An 8,851-nucleotide genomic window follows, 5' to 3' on the forward strand; every position below is an offset into this window, starting at 1 on the left:
TTGAATTTTGCAAATTCTAACTAGTAATATTAACCTTTTTGTTCTCCTCCTCCATTATTAAATAGGCAGTTATCTTTATCTTTAATCCTGTAGACTAATAACTTTTATTACTTTCAAAACTATTACATAACGCAAGATCTTGATTTTGTTTGATTACTTTGCTAAATTATCCAACCCTTTTTTTATATTCAATACTTGAAAACTTGAATTTCATTGAAAGAAAACTCTTCGATTTATAAATTAACATACTCAATACTGTTATATCCCGATGAGAATAATGAGTAGTAACTGATAGGATCCACTTATGGACTAATACTACATATATGTTTTTCTTGTATAGTTGTTAAGTAATTAAACTATTCATATTCGTGCTCCTTTTATCACAAGCTTCATTTCGACCTATGAACTATTATTATACGATTTACCATTCTTGAGTTATGCCCAGTCTCCCATATTCACAGCCACTTTTGACTAGATCTTGTACAAATGTTGTTTCCTATTTTATGGTATGGTGTGGTCTGTCTGATTGGTACATAAACCCAGTATATTTGAAATACATGATTCATATTGCAGAGGCTAAGATTGGTGTTCTGGACTTAACTAGCTGGTCTAGGCAGGGAGCAGGATTGATAAGTACTCTAGACTACTCGTACATGTTTTATACGTCATTGGTCTGGTCGATTAGTCACTGTTCTTTAATTGACGTTGTCCTTATGTTATACATTGATAGAGACACAAATCCACAAGTTATAACAAATACTTGAAATCTTTTGCTAATTTTGATTGTATTATACAACACCACTTCATCGTCGTTGTCACTGACATCTACTTGAATATGTTCGACTATCTTTGGTAATTTTGTAAAACTCCTTTATCTATACATGATTTGATACCTTCAGTAAATGATGTTGTTGAAAAGAAAATTTTCTTCTTTATTAGTATAGAACTGATAGTCAATTGAAATATATATTTAAAGTGATATAAATAATCATCTAAATGATGTTTAATAGTTGAATTCATGAGTCGATTAAAGCTAAACCACTATCAAAAACTTGGAAGCACTGAATGGCCGTTTCGTCCCATTGTGAAACTCCTCAGCAGTGAGCATTTACGATTCCGCACACTTTGCTCGAATCTAGGACCTTCGGTCTCTAGCGCAAAAATTCAACCTCCAGACCACTGAGACGGCCAGCATCTAACAGTGTTAATGTCTAACTTCAACCAATCCACGGTTCACTTATGAATTCAACTACTAAAAATTACCACAATATCCATAAAACCTTGTTCTAATAAATGAATTTTAGTCACTGATATGTATGTCATTAAGGATTTTAATTAGATTAAAACGATGTAGTTAATCTTTGATAATTTGCTTGATTTGATCATTGACTGGTTAACGAAAAAGTGAAAATAAATAACTTCATTAATCATTGATAAAATTGTTTCAATATTGAAGATGCCTGACTATTAACTGAGATGCTTACTGGCTAAAATAGACATTTTATTAATATAACTAATTTGCCTGAACAATCTATTGTGGGAGAGGACAAGCCAACTTCCAGATGAAGACGAAATCAAGAAGAGACTTTGGATGTGGATAGGACATACATTACGAAAATCATCAAACTATACATGATGAGGCAAGTGCTGACTTAGAATTATGAAGGGATGAGGAAAAAAGGAAGACCTAAGGACACATTACATCAGGAATTCGCATCAGACATGGAAAAAAAGAGTAACAATTGGAAAGAACTGGAAAGGATTGCCCAGGGTATAGTTGGATGGCTAATGCTGATGGGCGGCCTATACTCCTTCATGAGGGGTAACAGGAGTAAATAATTAGGTAAGTAAAGTATTTTATCCAGTGTACCACAAAAAATAGTGAGTATCGGCATACACAAGTGCGGGTCGGCAAAGAAAGAGTAGCATATCTACAATTGAAGAATATCTGCAACTCAAAACAACTGTCTGTCAGCCAACATCAAAGTCAGGATCTTCAGTTAAATATCAAGACAGGTCTACTGTATGGTGCAGAAACTTTCAGGACCATGACAGCCATCATTCAGAATATACAAGTGTTTATTAACAGACGTTGACGGTAAATACTTAGGGTCCGTTGATCAGACGCTAACAGCAATAACCTACTATGGTAGAGAACAAACCAGATTGCAGTGGAGAAACAAACCAAGAATAAGTGCTGGAAGTGGATAGGACACATCGAGGAAAGCACCAAACTGAATCAAAAGTCAATCCCTCACCTGGAATCCTGATGGCAAAAGAAGAAGACAAAGACCAAAGTGCACATTACCCCGAGGATTTATAAAATTTACTTTTAATAAGTTAGATTTTCATAGAATTATTGAATAGTTGATTATGGTGTATTTATTTATTTGAACACATAAATAATGGTACAAATGGGCACCGTATCCATGTGCGCCACACAAGTCACTTGATATGTGTGTGGGCTGTGACAATGCTCGGGTGCCCAGATCGAAGTGGGCGGTTTTCTTGGGAATGGGGGGTACACCTTGAGCCTCTTACTTAAAGGCCTGATTTAAAAAGCAGTAAAGTTCAGAAATGCAGTCCCATGGTAGCTAATGACCAATAATACGTTCATATACCATTTGCTTCCTTAGGATCCTGGAGCACATGTGTACCACTGGTCTGGAATTAGAGTTTTCCAACTCCCCCAGGTGAATCCTCCATGTCCACTAACCCAGATAGAGCACTGGACATTCAATTTTCGTTTTCTCAATTTCATAGACAACAGTAATGCAACGAGAAGGCAGTGAGTGAGATTTCACTGGCATTGGCTGTATGCGCTTGAACATTTTCGAGCATTTGGAGAGGAAGACCTAAAACTCCCCACCCTCGATCGTACCAGGGCATTTGGGTGCTTATGATCAAACTATAATTTATAAATAACTTTTTAAAGAAGCTAAACTGATATTGAGAGTTTCCAGCTAATAACTAGGACTAATTGAACGTTATAAATCAATGTGACGAATTCGAATTATGATTTACAGTTGATGGTTAAGGTTAGAAATAAGATTTACGGTTTTTCATCATCAGCTAAAATGCCAAGACACTATTTAACCAAATAGATGAGTGAATTTGGTGCCAAAATCGAACGACTGTTATATTTTAATATAAATTCAACCGATTATATGTGAATAGTTGAAATTATGAGCCAATTGAAGCTAGACTACCATAAAAAACCTAGAAGCACTGAACGGCCGTTTCGTGCTAGTATGAGACTTCTCAGAAGTGCACATCCTCGAGCACGCCCTCCACGGGATTCGAACTCAAGACCTATCGGTCTGAAATAAATTCAAATTAATGAATTATTTTTTAATGATCCAGTGAATTGGTTAACAATCCCATGAAATATAACCGTTTGCCTTTACATTTAGATTAAACCTTTTGATCAGTGCAAATAGATAGTAGGGGTCTTATACCAGCTTCATATTGTAACTAATTAGGTTCAGCATATTATATACCGTTTCATTTGTAGTGAGGTCGCTATGTTGAACCCACATAACTTATTCTGGCTTCTGGACAAGCCAATTTGTTAATTCTTCATGAGCTACAGTTTGACCTTGTTAATTATTCACTTATCAACCTTCACTGTTTTCAGATGAGCGTATGTGTGTGCACTTCATATCCTATTCATCACACATGTGTAACTTATTTTTATTTGATTATATATATCGATTAACGCCTGATTAAATTGAGTTGGCTCACATGCCTTCTCTACTGTATGTCTTTTCGCCTTACTCTCATCTCTTGGCTTCGTTTCTTTGATCGTTTGTCTGGATCAACGACTATATGAAATACACATATTCGAAATTCATTCTCGTATTTGACTTATTTAATTCCGTTATTCACTAAAGTGATTTAAATCGACGATTACATACGAGAATGGTCAGGATGTATATTTCAACAGCAATCATTTCTATCATCTAATTAGAGTCAGATATATGGCTACAAAACGTTCAATGCCCTAAATGGTTTAATAACTACATGACATTTAAAAGCATAGATTTCGGAATTTCGCTTCCTTTTATGATCATTTCAATAGTTACTATTACGAATGTTCATAAATGTTAAGTAGGAATGAGCATACAGACAGAATAACCGAAACAACCTGACAATGTAAACAAATATTACAATAGTTTCATTAAATGTATATCAAAAAATCATCATGAAACGTGTGTGATGATGAATTTCAATTGGATGAAGCAAATAGAGGCTAAATTGATGAGATCATGACCACTTCTTTCAAGGTTATGGAATAACCAATGTCTTTTAAGGTTCTTTTGACCACAAACACTACGGTTATTCAACCAATGAAGATTAGGAATTCCTGAAGTATTTTCTTCTTATTACAAAATTTAAAGATAAAAATGAACCATATTGATGGCTGTTTTGGTTTTCAAAATTAGTACTATACCTTCGAAATCTTGAATCAGAAATTAGGAGTCGAAGTATGGAATGATAACTACACAATACTTGCTTCAGTTTAATGTTTCACTCCTTATGCAAATGAACTCCATGAGTAGAAGCTTCTCACAAGAAGCTTGGGAATCCATCTAGTAGCTAGTTAGTAGTGAGCATAAAAAGTTCTTCAGCCGGATAGGTTTGTGAGATGAGCGTAGGTTTAGAAACGTTTGATCAATTATGCACTTTGGGCGTAACCTATTACGGAGAAGCTTTTCCATGCTTTCTAGCTCTCAGTAATTCTACGATTATTGTTATCTCATGACTTCAACCCTGTTCAAACTGAAATCCCATTTAAATGTAAGGCGGTTACCCAACCGAAGACAACGGACGATGATCTCACAGTAACGTGAACTAATTGGGTTAGACATTGATGCCGTTGGATCCCGGCTCAGTGGTCTAGAGGTTAAACGTTCGCGAAAAATCGAGAGTCCTAGTTCCGGTTTCGAGATGAGGGACCATGGATCCGCACCACTGAGGAGTTCCATACTAGGGCAAATAGGCCTACTAGTGCCGATAGGTTTTCAGTGACTGTCTAACCTAAATCGGTTGAGAATTTCGAGGAAAATCTTCATAAATTACTTAACAAAATCCCTTTCAACTTTATCGCATATTAAAGTATAATTTGAAATAATATCAAGTCATTTTAAAATACAACAAATGATATAAAATGTGTTTTTTTTATTCACCATATAAACATTACCTGTTTGTTTAAGTAGAGTACAAACAACTACACCAACTGTTATCAGTTCACTTATTTTATGTATTCTCTTCAGCTGCTTATAACTTGTAAAATCTAGTAATACCTATTTAGAAGAAATAAATAGTACAGTGGACCCAATATTAGAAAGTCACAATAATTGGTTATAACATTAAATAGTTGAACTCATGAGTCGATTGAAGCTAGATCGTCATAGAAAACCTGGACGGTCTCCGCGAATTCACCGAATAAAATAAATGGGCTGTGTGAATGCAGTGATGATAATAATGCTCATCTGGTAGGAATATCTAAAACGTACTAGAAGCTAGTAATCCTCGGAATGTCTTTGTTTCACAGTGACAGAAAAAAAGGAATTGGATGAAGAGGTGCATCTAATGCACAACCAAGAGTTTATCAATCTCCATGGATCCAATCGGCACTCAGTAAGATTGCCTACCACTTCGAGGTGTCTATTAGGGGTCATCTACAGGAAACACACTGTTAACATCGAGTACAATAATTGTATGCTGGAAGGATTATTCCACTCTACTCGTCTCGGATTCACTCACATCCTGATTCTAGAGAATTTCAATCCTCCGAAATTCAATCTGCAATTCCACAAGGATTTCAGGAGTGAATCTCAGTGCCGATTAGGTGTGCTGGAAACTACACACTTAAGAAAAGATACTTCCCTTGGCCCGGATATGGTTCATTCTTGTGTGGTGAGTGAAGCAGCTTCAATAATGGCAACACCACTCACAGTGATTTCCTCACATTCACTAAGCCGAAGCAAACTACCGGAAATTTGAAATCTGGCTCACATCACACCAATTTTCAAAGGAGGTCGACGCAGCAATCCTTCAAGCTTCCAACCAGTAGCGCTTCTCTCCATACCTTCAAAAACTATGTAGTCACTGATATTTGACGGTAACATTTAAATACAATTTTAGCCAGTTCGATGGAAGAACTTTCCACATAATCTTCAACAGTTTCATTCATCCCTTTCAGAGTACGAAAACATAGTATTTCCTCCCTCACTTCAAAAGGATAAGGACACTCTGGGACGTATCCAACGCAAACCCACCAAATCAGTTCGGGCACTGAAATTCAACATTTATGAAGAGTGTCTCTCATCGATAAACCTTTACCCATCAGAGTATAGGCATCTTATAGGTGACCTTCTAATGGCTTACAGTATCCTTAACACTTCTGAACATCGCATGAACACCTACATACGTTTAGCTCCAACACAAACCTAAGGGGTAACACCCAGAAAGTGGAGACACAACTTATATTGAACTAATCATTACATTGAGACAGTTTATTATCGACCTTTCTCTTGAAATGCTGTTATTTTTTTATCTTTTTAGGAATTATCCAATTATCATAGATGCACAACAATGTCCATAAACCTAGAAGGCGCTCGTTTCAAAAAGGGCAGTGATTTTTGCACTTGTTATGATCATCCTTGCTTTGTGTACTTGTTGCATCACAAAGCATTCTTGGTCTACTTTAACTAAGAGTGCTTTAGTTAAGGTTTGAAAGTTTTGCTAAACTTTGTACTGTGGTACCTTTTTTCACTCACTGACTGACACTCGTGTTCATATTGTCGTCATATTGTGTTTTAAATCTTTTTTAATCAAATAACAATGTTTAGTAAGACTTATTGATGTGAAAAACCAAACCGTTTGTTCCCCGTTGAGGAAGGAATGCAGTTCGATGACTGTAAAAAGTGGTACCATAAGATGTGTACACGTCTAAGTTCCACCGCATACAAAAGATGCTCGAAGCCTAACTCTCAATAACTTTGTATTTTTTGCTGTACAAATAAGACGTTACTAATACAGGAGGCTATGAGCCTATTGGCTTTTGCCTGCAAGAAAAACGACGGTGGTTGCGCTGATAACACGAGCACGGACAGTGAAGAATGTGTCAGTGTAGTACGCTCTTCTACCGGACCCGTTAAACACCCGACTGTGATTGACGGGAAAGTGAAATCTCGGTTAACATTAACGAGAAGTGAAGTGCCGCTTGACATTGACAAAGGTAACTCTAGTGGAAATTGAAGACCCGGATAAAACTGTCACCGTCCCAAATAGTCCTGGTGCGGCTGTCCTGAGTGACGATAAGTGAACTTCAGTACGGAGAAAAAGAAGTGAGGAGAAAACAGCTTTAGGCAAAATGCAGCTGGTTAGCAAGTCATTGGAAGAGACAGTATCAGAAAGAAAAACTCCACTGCGTGTCAAGACAGACTTCTCTGAGAGGTCAGTCATTTTTCATAAGTTAAGGGAATCTTTAGATAAGGAACCAAAGGCTAGATTTGAATACGACCTCAGTCATCTTAAGTTCTTAGTAAACAAACTAACCCCAGATACAGTTTCAGGGGTTAGTATTTGTAAGCTTTACAAAATAGGACAAAAGGTGGATTCTGAAAGTCCTCAGGAAAACCGCCTCTTGAAGGTTACATTTGCCACGGTTGAAGAAAGGAATCTGATTCTAGGTAACTCACATAAACTGATTGGATCCGGAATATGCATCCGTGAGGATCTCAGCCCAGCTGATTGTATTAAGAGACGAGCTGCTGAAGTGGAAGTAAATGAGCATCGCCGAAAGAAACCTCGTTCTTAAGGGTTTTCAAATTGTGAAAGCTCGGAGCAAAACGATCACCAAACCACTCTGGGTGGTAAGGAAAAGTTCTCCACAGACTTAAAGGTATGCTACACAAATGCTCGCAGCCTACTAGATAAAATGGCGGAGCTCGAGTCAATGGTGGATGAAGAAAAACTGGATGTTATTGCTGTCCCAGAAATTCGGTTAACGTCAGAAGTATTAGATAATGAAATTCAGTTGACTGTGTTTCTAACCAGTAGGGCTGATAGATTAAACGGTAGGGGAGGCGGAGTTATCATTTACACGAAAATTACTTTCACCATAAAAATAGCTGAGACAGTAGCACATGTTTCAGAGACATGTGAACTGGTGCGATGTAAACTGAAATGTAAACGGCAAGCTGTGGCATATCGCAGTCCAGAATGTGCAGCAGATGACTTTCTCCTAAGTAAACTTAAGTCCTTGTGTAACAAGAATAAAAGCCTTGTAGTAGGTGACTTTAATGCACCGTATATAAACTGGGTTAACTTAGAAGTATAGTCATCGACAACGTCAGTCGATTGCAAACTGTTAGAAACCTCAATTGGACCAGCTTTATCCAACACATTTGAAACCTCACAAGATATGACTTTGAGATTTAGTCTTCACACACGGTGACGTAGTTGGTCAAATGAATTAACTCTCACCACTAGACGAAGTGACCATGTAGTCATAATATTAAAATTCAAGGCTGAGATTGCCTGTCAAACAGTTGCGCCGGCCCGTCCTAATATATGGAAGCAGATATGGAGGCAATCAACTCCGCAGCACGGGCTAAAAACTGGGAAATTAACACAAGGGCATCAGTACAAGAAGCATGAACTTATTTCAGGCAGTTATGCAATCGGGTAACACAACCACACACACCTTGAACAGTCCCAAAGAAGAAGAAGCAAGGCCATCCCCAGATAGGCCGGGATATTCGACGTTTACCAAGACAAAAGAAGAAATGTTGGGATGTTGCAATCCGCCTTGGCACAGCAGGTACGATGGAACGCTACA

This window comes from Schistosoma haematobium, chromosome 2, assembly GCF_000699445.3.
Source record: "Schistosoma haematobium chromosome 2, whole genome shotgun sequence".
Taxonomy (NCBI): Eukaryota; Metazoa; Platyhelminthes; class Trematoda; order Strigeidida; family Schistosomatidae; genus Schistosoma; species Schistosoma haematobium.